Genomic DNA, 16,114 nt, shown 5'->3' with positions numbered 1-16,114 from the left:
TTGCATTAATGTCTCAGGCCTTTAGCTTCCTTCTTCAGAGGAAAACCACAGACCTACGATGGATCAGTTTGTCCAGATATTGATTAAGAACTATGGGAATAACCCCACTTAGGGCACCAGGTGCTTAATATTATGTTAACACAAATATATGTTTACTTTGCAAACCTAGCATCTAGTATCGTACCCAGCCCATAACAAATGCTTGCAAATAGTTGCTGAATGCATAAGTCTTATGCACCCACATGAGGATTTTTTGTGTGTCTGGTAGCTGGCAATCTACACGCTGCGATTTCTTTAACATCCTTCTTTGCCTGTACAGTACTGTCAGAAGAATAAGGTACTGGATCAGCTAGATGTCACACAACTCCAACAGTGATAGATGTCTCTCTAACCCTCCAAACTGAAGATATGTCTGCCAGGTATGTTAGTATCTTAATTTAAATTAGGTGGCAATGCCTTTCTCCATTGGACTTACTACTAATTATTTAATCTATAAACAGATATATCAGTGATGTATTTTAACCGGCATGTTTGCTGTTTATTTATAGATCGGTTTTCATCTTTCAGGACTTTAACATGTTCTTGCCAAGAAGTACCTCGTACCAATTGCAAATAATGACTATATTTTGTAGTTAATAGGAGTCTACCCAGATCGATAAAGTTAATAAGCGATAGTGTCATTTGGACATAGTCATAAATTTAAAAAAATAATAATAAGGCTGAGCCAACTGAAAAGTTGGAACTGAAAATAGATTATATCATTTTCCCCCAAGGCTTTGGCAGCAATTGAAACAAAGTATTTTGAAACAGAGCAAAGTGGCATCTCTGATTTTTAATATTCGGTCCCTCCAAGCGGGACATGTGGTTCAACTACACGAAACAGCCATTCAGAGTTACAGTCTGGGCTTTTGCGAGAGAAAGGTAAGTGAGGGCAGCGCGAACTCTTTCAGGAAAAGCTGTTTTTACTTTCTCCTTAGGGAGAGTTCTCATCAAAAATAAAAAAAATAAAATAAAATAAAATAAAATAAAATAAAAATAAAATATAAAATATAATAAAATAAAATAAAATAAAATAATAAAATAAAATAAATAAAATAAAATATAATAATAAAAAAATAAATAAAATAAAATATAAAAGGAAAAAGCAGAAGAAAACTGGTGTTGACAGGAAATCAGGAGTCTTGAAGATGAGTGGGTTCTGAAATTATTTTATGGAATAAAAGTTCATCCGATGCTATGATGTGTCTCCACTGTCAATGAATTAAACCGAACCCCCAACCTTCCCTGTTGGAGAATACCGTGTTATCAGAGAACGTTCTGAAGAGGCCTGGCTGGTTCTCATTTCCTCCACTCTCAGTGAGAATAAACTTGCTCTGATTGTAACTGCATTTAAGGTCTAATAAAAATAGTGTGACCGATACTCTGGTTGGCCCATTAAAAGAGAACCTATGCCCCACGTGATGACAAGTCTGCAATCATTTGCACATAGCGCTTGAGACTGTTGGTTGTGCTGCTCAGACTCTTATTGTAAAAACCTAAAGAACAGAACGAAAGGAGAATGACATGAAGGCTGGTTCACCAAAGCGAGCACGTCCCAGACCCCTGGCTCCCGTGGCCCCCCTTTGTGGGTCCCTCACTACATTGGGTGAGTGTGAGGCACATGTGCAGCCAGGCAGCTCCGAGATCTACTTGAAGAGCTTTGGCTTGTTGAGTCTTGAAGGGGCGAGGGGATCACACATCGGTGCATCACAGGAAGCTCCTCGAGCCCTCAGGACGGATCTCCTTCCCTCCTTGGCTAATTCGGTAGCTGTTGCTGAGTGTTGACTATGTGTCGGGGCTCGCTTTGTGGATGGAATACATGGCAGTGAACGGGCCCAACCCCATGTTATCATGGAGGCCACAGCCAGCAAGGAAGACAGATGAAAAGAGGCCATTAAATATGATCGTGATCAGAAGGGCTGTGAAGACAGGGAGAAGAGAGGTGCCAGCGAGGGGGCTGTTTTAGATGGTCGGATTAGAGGAAGCCTTGGCATGGAGCAAGACTTTCAGCAGTTAGGGGTGACATTGGAGGCAGCAATGGCATGTCCGAGAAAAATCAAGACCACTCAGGGGAAGAGTGACCCAGGAGGAAGGTACCAGAGAGGGTGGGTGGGACAGGCAGGGCACAAGGAGGACCCTGGAGGGCAGGGTCTCTCAGCCTCAGCATTTGGGGCTGGATTGTTCTCTGTCATTGCAGAGGGAGGTGGGTCAGGTGTGTATAGAAGGACATTTAGTAGCATCCCAGGCCTCTACCCGCCAGATAGATGCCATTTAGCATCCCCATAAGCTGTAACAACCCAAAATGTTTCCAGACATTACCAAATATCCTTGGGGAGACAGTAGGTTAAAACTTCCCTCAGTTAAGGACCACAGCTGGGTCAGGGCAAGAACAGATCCTGGCAATGACCCCAGGTTCTATTGTAACTACAGTGGGGCTCCATTGGAGGCTTTCAAGCAGAGAGTGTTGCAATGTGATTTCAAAGGGAACACTGTGGCTGGTGGGCCCAAAGAGTGACAGCAGCGGGGACTAGTGGCGGTTCAGGAAAATGATAAGAGCAAGAACAGAAGCTTGGACTTCCAGCTTAGGAAGAGAGCCCCATCTGCATGCGTGTCCCTGGGTATCTCACCATGGCATAAAATGACCTTTCTCTGCTGTCCAGCATCTGTCCGGCACCAACAGCAAAGATGCCGAGTCAGCAGGGGTAGTGGCCCAAGGTAGCTCCTGATGGAAAAAGCATCTGGAAAAAGATCATGGTTTCTTGGGTGGCAGAGGGTTCAGTGGTCACCAGGCTGTGAGTTGGCTCATGCATAGCCAAGTAGATTTGTAGACACTGTGCCTTGGGCACATGTCCCTTCTCTCATCCCGACTCTCCGCAGCCGTGAGGAGCACCAGCTGCACGTACTTCTGGAAAACAGCCAGAAAACAAACGTTCATATCAGAAGCTCACTCCTCGAGTTGCCATCTTTTGTGGGGAAAATGCGGATGCTGTCTTCCCACTGGTCTGGAAGCGCCTGAAAGTCAGCAACAAGTCTTGTCGTCCATGTACTCCCCCACACAGTACAAAATTCCCTTGAAATAGTTTCTCAGAGAAACTGATTCACACCCTGACTCAAGTGCTGGCTCTTTTCAACGTCAGCCCATGTTACCATTTCCAGCTCCAGCCCTTCTTACGGACTGAACTGTGTGCTCCTCCCACAAATTCACACGGTGAATCCCTGAACCCCCATGTAATTTTATGGGAAGACAGCACCTTAAAAGAGATAATTATAGTTAAATGAGGTTATATGGATAGGGGCCTACTCCAATAGGACTGATGTCCTTAAAAGAAGAAGAGGAGAAACCAAGAGTGTGTATGCACGGAGAAGAGGCCATGTGAGAACACAATAAGGCTACCATCTGCAAGCCAAGGAGAAACCAGACCTGATAACACCTTGACCTTGGACTTCCAGTCTCCAGAATGATGAAGAAAGAAATACTTTTCTGTTGTTCAAGCCGCCCAGTCTCTGGTATTCTGTTACCAGCCCTAGCAGACTAATACAGGCTGCCCGCCCTGGAGGTCGTCCTCATGTGGGCAACGTTACTTCACCTTTGGATGTTAATCGCTGACCTCAGCCTCTGCAGCTCCTTCTGAAATTCTCATCGAAATTCTCATCACCCACCCTCTGGCCTGAGTTTGCCTCATATGGTGCTTCTTGCTTCTCCAAAGGATTCTCCGACGGGCTCTCCTTTAGTTTCCTCCACTGACTCATCCTTCTTGGCTCCGCTCTTACACGTCAGTGCTCCCCCGGGTTTTGTCCTCAAAGCTCTTTACATCTCAAGTCTAGACACTCTCCTAGGAAAGCTTGTTCATTCCCATAGCTTTAACTACTAGCACTTCCACGGGGGTGACTCAGACATTTATTTTCCCAGACTCGATATCTCTGAAGTTTCAGACCTTCGCTTTCTGCCTCTAACTCGATCTTTCCCCAATTAAGGATCATCACCCTCAAACCTCTCACCTAGACAAGAAATTTGAAAGTCACCTTCGATCCTTTCTTTTCTTCTCTGAATTCAGACAGGTCGCGGGATCTTTGTGACTTTATTGTCTTCCTTCAGGGTGTCATTTCCTGAATCATACTTCTAGTGTTTGCATCCGATCATGCTGTTCCCCTGGTAAAAAGTTACAATGGGTTTCAATTACCTGTTGAGAAATCCTAAGTCCAGTCCCTATAGCTTGCTACCTTCCTAGCGACACCTTTTCCCATTTCCCACCCAGACAACTTTTGTTCCGGCCCCACAGACATCAGTCTTGGTCCCTAAAACACAACATGTTCCTTGCCCCTGATTGTAATGGCTCCACCATCCATCTCTTTCCCTTCGTCCCTTCTTTGCTTTGCAAAACTTTACTCTTTCTGACAGACCAGATTTCGATGTGACTTTATCCACAAAGCCATCGTCTCCTGTGCCAGGTGGAGTCCCCTGCTTTATGTTCTGTGTCCCCAGGGCCTTTTACCTGCCTGTTTCTCCTTCTCGATTAAGCTCCTTTCCCATCGTGACCATGTCTCATCCATCCTTGCAGCCCTACGTAACCTGGTATTATTCTTGATATTCGATACGGGCTCTGAAAAAAACTTCGTTGAGCCACAGAACAATGAGTAAACGTCTTCCGTGATTACCTCTGATGGAAAGCTCTTCCTTGTCCTAAAACTCTGAGATTGTAATAAGGCTCATGATTGGAGTGCAGCGCAGAGGATAAAATTCTTTCAACAGAACTAGGTTCGACAGAACAATTGGGGGAGTAGAAATAAGAAGGTATCCGTTTTCGTAGAAATCTTATGCCTCAGATCCAAAATAACTTGGGAAAGAGCCAAGTGAGAGAAAAATAAAAGTAAAACAGTTTTATCAGATTGCCTAGCCAGACAGAAAATGCAGATGTTGCCCCACACCCAAATAAGCCACGATGGTGATCAGGGACACAAGACACCTGGTACCGTACCAAGACTTTACTCTCTGTTAAATGCAATTATATGAAAATACAATTATCAAAATGGTTTTCAACAATAATTACAAAATAGTAACAGTTATGTTTCTCCACTGAGTCATTCAAGATTGAGACCTATTGCCGAGATGAATGACCGTAATTTGACGGGAGTGACAAGCATCCACAATATTTTGATACGTGTATAACAATTATAATGTGATTTGGAAATATCTGTGATTTCTACTGGTGAGAAAAATCATAAGAACTTCTAATACTACTACTATTGGTTGTCTATATTTATGATGAAAGAAAAGACTACATTTGAGATAGAGGTGAGTAAAAGTAGAGATATATTTTGTCCTAACCCGGTTTACAAAAATCCTAACCGTGGAAGAACCCCTGAGATGGAGACAGACCAGTTCGTCTCTACTCTTTCCTGGGTAAACAATCCTTTGAAAAACATCTTTAGAAGGACATCAATAAATGCATAGTGGGCTCCTTGATTCTCAAGATAACCAACCCTAGGTCCCTAGAGTAATGGCAGAGATTGATACCAACATAAAAAGCCCGAAAGCTGTAGTGATGATGATTTCTACCACTCCCTGCTCACTTTGCCTATTGGGTCTGTGCAGAAGGAAGGTGGATCTTGGAGAAAGCCAGTGAATTATCGTAAGCTTAGCCAGGTGGTGACTCTAATTGCAGCTGCTACATCCAACGTGGCTTCATTGCTTGAGCAAATTAACACACGTACTGGTCCCCGGCATGTAGCTACTCACTAGCAGATGCTTTTGTCTTGAAATCTGTTAGTAAAGACCACCAGAGGCAGTTTGCTTTCAGCTAGAAAGGCCACAGCACACCCTCATTGTCCTACCTCTGGGGCTCATCAACTATCTGGTTCCGTGGCATAATTTAATTTATAGGGAAACTAATCATCTTTCCCTTCCACAGTATATCATGCTGGCCCATGACGTTGATGACATTATGCTGATTGGACCTAGTGAGCAAAAAACAGAATTTACTCTAGACTTACTGATACCACATGTGCAGAAAGTCAGTGAGTAGAAGACAATTCCAAACAAAAATTCTCCATTGAATTTCTAGGGGTCTCGCGATACAGGCCATGGTAAGATATCTTTTCTAAGGTCATGGATGTGCTGTTGCATCTGGTACTGCTTACAACCAGTGTTGGAGCACAGTGTCCAGTGGGGGCTTTGGAGGAACATCGGGGCGTGCTGCTCCAGCCCGTGTACCAACTGACCCAAAAGTTGCTAGTTTTGAGAAGAGCCTAGAACGAGAGTAGGCTGTGCAAGAAGTTCAGGCTGCCACGCAAGCTGCTCTGCCACTCGGGACACGTGATCCGACAGGTACAGTGGTGTCGAAGTGGCAGTAGCAGATGGGATGCTGTCCGGAGCCTTTGGCAGCCCCTGTGGACAAATCGCAGTTTAGGCCATCAGGATTTGGGCGCAGAGCTCTGCCATCCTCTGCAGGTGGCATATCTCCTTCAGAGACACAGCTCTTGGCCAGCTATCGGACCTTAGGAGATAAAATGCTGAACTACGGGCCACTGAGTTGCTATGTGACCTGAGCTGCCCCCCATGAATCAGGCATTTCCTGACCCATGGAGCCATAAAGTTGGGTAAGTATAGCAGCACTTGGCATCAAACGGAAGTGACACAACTGTGATCAGGCCAGAGCAGGCCCTGAAGGCACAATCAAGTCACACGGAAGTGACCCAGGTGCCTGTGGTCCTCACTCCTGCTCCACTACCTTCTCTCTCGGGCACCTGCGGCCTCATGGAGAAGTCCCCATAGTCAGCTGACAGGGGAAGAGAGGACGCAGGCCTGTTTCACAGATTGTTCTGCACAGTGGACAAGCACTCTCGAAAAACGGACAGCTGCAGACTTCAGCTCCCTCTGGGACGTCCCTAAAAGACATCAGCGAAGGGAAACTCTCCCGGGCCAGAACTCTGAGCAGCGCACATGGTCATTCGTATCACCAGAAAGGAGAAATGACAGGTCACAGCTGTGCACTGGTTTGTGGGCTGTGGCCGATTGTTTAGCAGGATGGTCAGTGACACGGAAGAAACGGGATGGGAAAATTGGTGACAAAGAAATTTGGGAAAAGACATGTGGATAAACTCCTCTGAACAATCAAAAAAAAAAAAAGTGGAAATAATGTCTCCCTTGTGAATGCTCACCAAAAGGGTGACCTCAGCGAAGGGGGATTTTAATAACCGAGTGGATAGAAGGACCTGTTCTGTGGATAACAGCCAGTTTCTCTCCCAGGTCACCCCTGTTGTCACTCGATGGACTCATGAACAAAGTGGCCATGGTGGCAGGGACGGAGGTTATGCCTGAGCTCATGGACTTTCACTCACTGAGGTCAACACGGAGGGGACCCCTGCCCAGTACCCGCACGGAGACCAACATGGAGCCCCCAAGACAGCACCATTACCGAAGATGATCAGCCAGCCACCTGGCAGCAGGTTGATCACGTTAGACCACTTTCATCGTGGAAGGAGCGATGTTTGGTTTTTATCGGACGCTGGGTGTGGATTTGCCTCCTCTGCACACGATGCTTCCGTCAAAACTACCGTCCGTGGCCCTACAGAATGCCTTATCCACCGTCACGGCATTCCGTACAATACATTGCTTCTCATCGAGAAACTCGCTTCACGGCAAACGAAGTGGCGCCATAGGCCCATGCTCATGGAATTCTTGGAATTCTTACCATGTTTCCCACCATCCTGAAGTAGCTGGCTTGGTAGAAAAGTGGAATGGCCTTTTGAAGACTCACTCACAGTGCCAGCTCGCTGGCAATATCTTTCCGGGCTGGGGCAAGGTTGTTCCGAAGGCTGTGTATTCTCTAACTCAGTGTTCACTGTATGGTGCCGTTTCCCCCACAGCCAGGATCCACGGGTCCAGGAATCAAGGCAGCGGTCACTCTTACTCCCAGTGACCAATCAGCCAAACTCTTGCTTCCTGTTCCCATGACCTTGTGCTTTGCTGGCCTAGAGGTCTGAGTTCCGAAGGACAGAGTGCTTCCACCAGGAGACACAACAATGATTCCACTGAACTGGGAGTTAAGACTGCCACTTAGCTACTTCGGAATCCTCATGCCTCTGAATAAACAGGCAGAGAAGGGAGTTGCCGTGATGGCTGGGGCGACTGACCCTGACCAGCGAGGTAAAATGGGACTGTTATTCCCCGCTGGAGGGAAAGAAATACAAGAGACCCCATAGGGCACCTCTTAGGATTACTATCACTCAAGGACTTTACTTCCTCTTCCAGAGAAGAGTTTAGTACATTTGGGGTTGTAAGCAGGATAGTTATATCATAGGAGGCAGAATTTTGACCTTGCTATTGTCTTCATTTGGAGGTTAATTATGATATAAGGAAACGTGTATGGATGCCATGTTGACAACAGGTGAACTTGTGATGACTAATTTTATGTGTCAAAGTGACTGGGTCATGGGGTGCCTAGATATTTGGTCAAACATTTTGTTGAGTATAATCTATGAAGGTATTTCTGGATGAATTTAACAGTTAAATGATTGTTCTCCCTAGTGTGTGGGTGGGCCACGTCCACACACATCCTGTTGGTTCTTTTTCTCTGTAGGATCCTAATTAATATCAAAATAGTTACAACAAAAAATTTTTAAAAATTCTAAGTAGATGCAGTCATTTTTCTTTATTAGCTCATTAAATATCAAGACCTATTGCCAAGCCGAATGACTAACTTCAGGGTGGCGATGAGAATACACAATATTTTGATACATTTTCAACAACCGTAATGTGGTTTCAAAATATCTGTGATTTCTAGTCATGAGAAAATCATTATGTCCTGCTAATACTGCTGCCATGTGTTCTGTATACTCATGACTGAAGAAAATGCTACATTCAAGTTAGAGGTTAGTAGAAATAAAGGTGTATTTTGTCCTAACCCAGTTCACAAAAATCCTCACCATGGGTCCCTCAAGGACCATAGAGCCCCAGAAAAGAACCTCTGAGATGAAGAAAGACCCCATGTCCTTTATGCCTTTCTGGATAAGCTACCCTTTGAGAAATTATTGGTAAAGGGACATAGTAACTATGGGCTCTGTGATTTTCAGGGTAACTAAACATCTAAAAGTTATCGTGTGAGCAGTAGACCAGGAAATCGAAGTGGACATTGATTTGAGAGAGAGAGAGAGAGAAAGAGAGCGAGCGAGCGAGCGAGAGAGAGAGAGAGAGAGAGAGAGAGAGAGAGAATGAAGTCTCCTTTGCCATGACTAATTGGCTGTAGGGACAAAAAAATGAATCTCTTCCTCGAACTCATGGTAGCCCCTCTGGGCCCCTGGCACACTCCTTCCATGTAACAGACACTCAATAATTCTTTGCTGGATGTACGGTCTTCGATGGATGAACTGATGAACCTACAAAATATCACTTAAAGTCGCAAAAGGAGCCCTAGACTCACACAGGTTGTTTCATCGTTTATTTTTCTCTAGTGCCCTTTCTTCTCTTCCCTGAGGCAGCACAGGCACTGTCATTCCTCAGGGCAGCTGGCTCTGGCCTCTGCTGGGCATCATTAGCCCAAAGCCATGTGCCCTTATGCTCAGTTCCTTTCACACCAAAGGCAGTGGGGTGACATGAACAAATCCGAACCACTTGATCAGCATCGTTGGTTTTTCCATAGAAGAAAACAAGGCTGAATCTCATCAGGAACTGCCTTTTTAGGTTAATAGATCCCTTTCTAAATGCACTCAGGGAGGGTACAAGTGCCCCCACCCCATCGGATGAGAGATTTCACCATTTCGAACAAATGTATTTGTGTTAATGAATTTACATATTAAATCTAATGCGTACCCCAAGGAAAACTGGAAAATACAAAAGGAGGAACACATACCCATCTAACCCTACAACCCAAATATACATATTATTAATATTTTAAGGTATTACCTTTTGCATAGGGGGATTGTACATAATTGTGATGATTCTGGCATATACTATCTTGTTTCTTTTTCCCATCACTTAATATAATAGTTTTTTATTATACACATGTAAATTTTATATAAAAATATGAATATATGTATATGTATTAATATATGTATGTTTACAAATGCACACACATATATATACATAGATAACGCTTTTATTTATCAATATCTTTTTAACGGCCACATATTATTCCCTCAATTAAATGTGTCATTATTAATGACACATTCACACTGTTTTATGTTTTCGCTATCACAGTAAGGCTCCCGTGACCATCTCTGCACGTCCATGTTTTCTTCTGTACTTATTTTGTCCTCGAGATGGTTTCTTAGAAGTGCCAATACTACATCAAAGAATGAAATTTCTTAAAGCTCAACATAAGTGATGATCAAGCTGCTCTCAATGTGACTTTTTTTTGAGTTTTACATATCGGTGGCTTCATTAGAAGAAATTCCTGAAGAAATTCCTGAAGTCTCAAACAATTTGTTTTCTTTCATGCCGGACGACAGGTCTGGGACTTTCTCAGTAATTACCATGTGATGGGCAGAATCCAACGACAGAAAACAGTGGTCAAACACACAGGCTCAGAGTGAAAGGCTTGGTTTCAAAACCCAGCCCCACCCCTATCTGCTGGATGGCCCGGGCCAGTTACTCACCCTCTCTGTGCCTAAGTTGCCTCATTTTTATTTATTTACTTTCACTTTTTAATTAATTAATTAATTGATTGATTAATTAAATCGAAGGAGTGATTAAAAGTTTTTTGTCCCGTCTACCTCTCTCCTCCTCCTCATTTTTAAAGTGGGAATAAATAATACCACTTACTATATATGGATGCCATGCATATTAAATGAGTTATTTCATGTTAAGTGGTTTAACATGTAGCCCTACTTCAAGAAGTTAACCATTGTTTTTACTGTCACTGAGAGCATAGTTTACTATAACTGTGTTATTATAAACGCTAATTTATTTGAGGCAAAATTTACTATCCGATCGTTTGCTTCGTGCTTGTCCTACTTGTTCTGATATTCGTTTTCTGTCTCTCCTTGCATGACTTTGGTTTTATGGAGTATTTAAAATTTGTCCTACGGGTACCCCTCTGTGAGTGTGCAGTTAACGCTATTTGCTGTTTGTTTTTTCACAGCTGACTTAGCGACTGCAGCTGACCTCGACGCACCCAAATCTGATCCTTTTTACCTCCTTCAGACAATGCAGAGATTGCTTCTCCCTCCCTTCCAACGTCCTTGCTAATGTCGCTTATTTTAATTGCATACATATTTCATATTCGATTCAAATATTATTATCATAGAATAAAATTCATTTCAGTATACAGATGTCATCACCTTGATTGCTCTTCAGTTCTTCCTGTGTCTCCAGGCTCCCATCTGGGAGCGTTTTTCTTCCTCCGTTAATATTCCCTTCCTCACTGATATGGCGCTAGTAAGTGAAAGCTTACTAGTGACAAATTCTCTGTTTGTTTGTTTGTTTGTTTTTCTGATAACGTCTCTATTTGGCCTCCATTTTTGAAGTCTATCTTTCACCTAACGTAGAATTCTAGGTTGGGAATTAACTTTCAGCATTTTGAAAATTTTCTTTTATTACCTTCTAGCTTCCATTATTTAATTTATTTAATTTTATTCTGTATCTTATTTTATTATTTAATTTATTTTATTTTATTAATTTTATTTTAGATTTTATTTGTTATTCTATTATTAATATATTTATTGTTTTGTTTTATTTAAACATTTTATTATTTTATTTAAATTCCATTTTATTTTATTTTATTTATGTTTGAGATGACAACTGTCGATCCAATATTCCTCCTTTGGAATTAATGTGTCTTTCTTCCTCTGGTCGCTTTTAAGATTTTCTCATTGTCTTTGGTTTTCATCCATTTTCTCTGGTGTGATTTTTCTTAGATTTACACTATTTCTTGAATCTCTGTCAGTTTGGAAAATTGTCAGTCAAGGTCTCTTCATATATTGGGTCTACACCATTCTCTTTTATTCTTCTAAAAGAAACCTCTTTACGTGTGTGATAAAACTTCTTCCTGTGTCTTTTACCATTTCTTCAATATTTTCTTCATTCTTTTTTTCTCTCTCTATCTCTTTCTGGAAATTTCTTCGAACCTATCTTTCAATTCACTGATTCTCTCTTATTCTTTAATATGCTTCAGTCCTTTGACTGGTTCTCATTTCGGTCATTGCAGTTTCTAGTTCTAAAATTTCCCTTTGCTTATCCTGACGGTTCCCAATTATCAAAATTTTTCATCTTTTTCTTGTATCCCCTTGACCATTTAAGACTTTTTATTCTAAATTCTGTTGTTACTAAGTATTATCTGGAGTCCTTTGGACATCGTTTCTATTGTTTTTGTTTGTTTGTTTGTTTTTGTTTTTTATTCCCTCCTTTGCCTTGATATTTTTGATGGAGTGTCTGGTAAATGTGACAAATGATAAAATTTATTTAAGACTGTATCTTTCTAGAGAGATATTTTACTCTTGTGTGTGGCCAGAAGCACCAGCATTCTAGGATCAGTTTCAAGGATGGAGATGATCCTAAGACAAGCTTCTGTTCCCATAGGGCTGTTCTACTTCCCAACCCCCTTAACCCCTAAGATACAGGACCTGGTTGTCTCAATCCAAAGCATGAGAAGTTTACAAGACCTGCCTCTTGGGGAGCCCTAGAATCCTGTTTTTCTCCACTCCCAGTGTGCAGCTGGAAAAAGCTCTGAATATCTTTCCAAGTTCTTAGCTCTCTCTTCCAGAATCCCATTCATTTTTAGGGTAAAAATGACCCCAAAGACTGGAGTCATCTTTTGGTGTTTCTGTCTTCTCCTGTATCTTGGCCTTGTGATTCTTCGCTTCATTGACAACTCTCCAAAGACTTCAGTTACTTCAATTAGATGTGTGTGTGTGTGTGTGTGTGCGCGCGCGCGCGCGCGTGCCCACGCGCACGCACGAGCACGAGAGAGAGATTTAGCTTTCTATTTGACTCCAGCAGAGAGTTGGTCCAAATCATTTGGATCATCTCATTCTCTATTTTGGGTAGTAGACGTCTGAAGTCTATTTTTTTCAAAAGTATGTTTTTAAAAAATTATTTTTATGAAAAGAGATCCAGGAAGATAATATGTTTAATTTCAGTATTTTCAAACTTATTTTACTATAGATTTGTTTTTGTGAAGCAGTCCATGGTTCCATGGCATCTCAACTTACAAGAGGCTTAGATTTCAAAAGGCTGTCCTTAAGAACGTCGCCTTTAAGTTCAAAGTGATGTTAAACAAGGAAGCATTGTATTCTGTTTATGCAAAGCTAAGTTACAAGAGAAGAACTGTTTGATGGGTTTGTTGTGACTCATTCCACTCCATGTAACAATTGTCATTCTTTCATCACTTTCTTTTTTAAAAATTATTTCCACTTTTATTTTCATCATAATCATATACACAGGGAACATGGATTGGCCAAGAAGACACATTGGGACAGGTATGTAATGACATTTGTAAACATGCTTTATTTTGAAATAGGTAGAAATTTACAGAAAGTTATGAAAATAATAAATAAAGTCCAAGGGTATCCTTCATCCAGCTTTCCCCAATGATGACATCTTATACCAAAGTATAATATCGGGATCCAGAAGTCGATATTGGTACAAAACTGAAATCTTGTTCAGCTTTCGCTATTGTTTACATGCATTAATGTGTGTGTATGTGTGTGTATGTGTGTATATATCTGTGTATGTGTAATTCTATGCAACTTTATCTAATGTATAAATTCATGTCACTACCAACACAACCGAGATACAGATTACTCCATCACCATGAAGGAACTCCCTCATACTACTCTTTTATATCCTTACCCCACCATCTTTGCCCGCTGGCAATCACCAATCTGTTCTTGAACTCTACAATTTTGTCTTTTCAAAAATTTCATATAAATGGAATCAATTAGCATGTAACTTTTTGAGGTTTCCTTTATTCACTAAGCATAATGCCCTTGAGGGGTCTATCCAATAATATCATTTTTACTTGACTCAACATCTTTTCTACATCCCCTTGGAAGATGCCATTTCTTATTTCCTCTATTTTTTTTTAACAGCATAAGAAACAAAGACACAGAGAAGACAGGAAACTGCCTAAAATTTTGAATAGAATTAATGATAGCTCTCTTGACATTCCAGTTCAGAGTTACTTACAATAGACTTCGTTCCCCCCTAAGACCACTCCTTCTTTCTTCCTGACTAGTCAAGAACAACAGGTCAGATGAAGGTCATAGTCAACAAACACAATCCACCAATTATTCAATCAGAAATTTGTTATATGAAAACCAAACGTCTGACTTTGCCTGCAGCAACTACTGCATTATTCTACTAGTAAGAACTACAGAGCGGGTAACTTGGAAATCACACACATACTTACTGTTGAAAGAATGTCTAAATCAGAATAGAATTTCTAAACTCTTAGCTCAAATGTTGATTATTTCAAAAACAAGAAATGAATGTGTTGACTGTGTCTACAAGTGACATTTCCTACTTTCCTTCTTTAGCTTCTCTCATCTTTGGGGGTTTGCTTAAAGGTCACCAACTCTTGAATAAACCCAGTAAATATTCAATGGCTCTCTGCAGTGGCAGGGAATGTGACTGGAGAGAGCAAGACTATGTCATGAAGTCCAAGAGTACAATCTGAGATTTGTACAATCTCATAATTACTCTTGAAGAATCTTTGGTGTGTGTGGCGGGGGGAGGGCAGTACTGGGTGCAAAAAAGTCTAACATATCACTGCATTCATGGTTCTCAAGTGATACCCCACGGCCATCCCATGTAGTTCAAGAAAGGCTTTTACTCTGGTCTTTACCGGTGCAGACTTTCCTTGCATGAGGTCCAAGAGAACATCTAAGGACCAGGAGTCCCTCATAAGCTCCACTTGAGTGTTGATTAGTCTGTACCAAGTGTAGAGACACTTGGAATGGGTAGAATTTAGGAACGAGAAGGGAAAGGCATCATTGTACAGCATCTTACATGTTTGACTTCCCAAACCAAACACTCCACTGGAATTATGTGGTTTAGGAGAGTTTGAAACTCTTTTCTTGGCAAAACAAGTATAATAAAGCAATTTTAACCGAAGGAACCATAGCCGGGCTTTTAAAAACGTTAACATCTCAGGCACGTTCTCTCCCAAATCGCCTTAACGTTCCACCTAAGAGGTATGTTGGATTCGGTTCAATTAGTGATCTTGGTTCAATTAGTGATCTTCTCTATAGCATAGGGGTTGATCTTATATTTGTGTATTTAATTCACATAATTTATTCACATCGGTAATAACAGGTTAACTTCTCTCCATTTGGGGCTCATTTAGTCTTTTTCCTCTGATGTTTCTTCATCATAACTGGATTTTAAAATTTTTGGTTCACAGGAGATTTAACTTGTAAGGTATTTTTATCAGTTTTAAATATGAGGCACATAATAGTGGCTGAGAACAGATCCAGAAGTTGGAAAGTGCTTATGTAACAGAGGCAGACTTCGAAGCCCTTGCCATCCTTCCATTTGTATTTAATAATTGGTTCTCTTTTGGATGAGGGAGACTGTGTTTAGTTCCCTAAGCAAGGAGAGTCAGCTCCCAGGAAAGGAAGGTCGTTCCTAACCCAAAGTGCAGTTCAGGGAACTGAGACAAACCTAAGTTGCAAAAAATAGACTGAAAATGCTGGATCTTGAAGACAATGTGCCCTTGGCAAAAGGCAACATCCTTTATCTAGGAAAAGAGCTTAAACAAGTCTTATTTTTAAAAAATAATAATGCTGGATATACTGAGCATCAAATACCTCTTAACAAATGACATTTGGGTGAGTTAACTGTAAAGGTATCAGTTGTGGATTAAATTTTCCTCCAAATAAAAAAACTCATGGGTATAGAAAAATAAGTGGGAAAATTCACAGATTTTTCCTCACCTATAGGTAGAGACCACCCACTCAGTTTAGTGTGAGAAGGAGGGGGGCTGTACCCTTTACATTTAAGGTAGATCAAAGAATTTGAAAACCAAAAGCTGACAATCTAAGGATATTTTTATAGCCCGGGGGGGAAAATCATTTTGTAGATTCCATCGAACACAGAAAAGTGATTAATTATACTGAGAGGGGAAAGCTTATAATATCC

General features: G+C 41.5%; 1 long non-coding RNA gene across 1 annotated transcript; it reads left to right on the top strand.

Annotated features, from left to right (window-relative positions):
• The first annotated feature begins 298 nt into the window (after positions 1–298).
• On the top strand, positions 299–4,638 carry LOC120598692 (uncharacterized). Its single transcript, XR_005651709.1, has 3 exons — positions 299–419; positions 774–921; positions 4,599–4,638. It is a non-coding gene; the product is annotated as an uncharacterized LOC120598692 (long non-coding RNA).
• Positions 4,639–16,114: the final 11,476 nt, after the last annotated feature.

This window comes from Pteropus medius, unplaced genomic scaffold, assembly GCF_902729225.1.
Source record: "Pteropus medius unplaced genomic scaffold, Ma_sr-lr_union100, whole genome shotgun sequence".
Taxonomy (NCBI): Eukaryota; Metazoa; Chordata; class Mammalia; order Chiroptera; family Pteropodidae; genus Pteropus; species Pteropus medius.
This window is presented reverse-complemented; position numbering and strand designations above follow the sequence as displayed.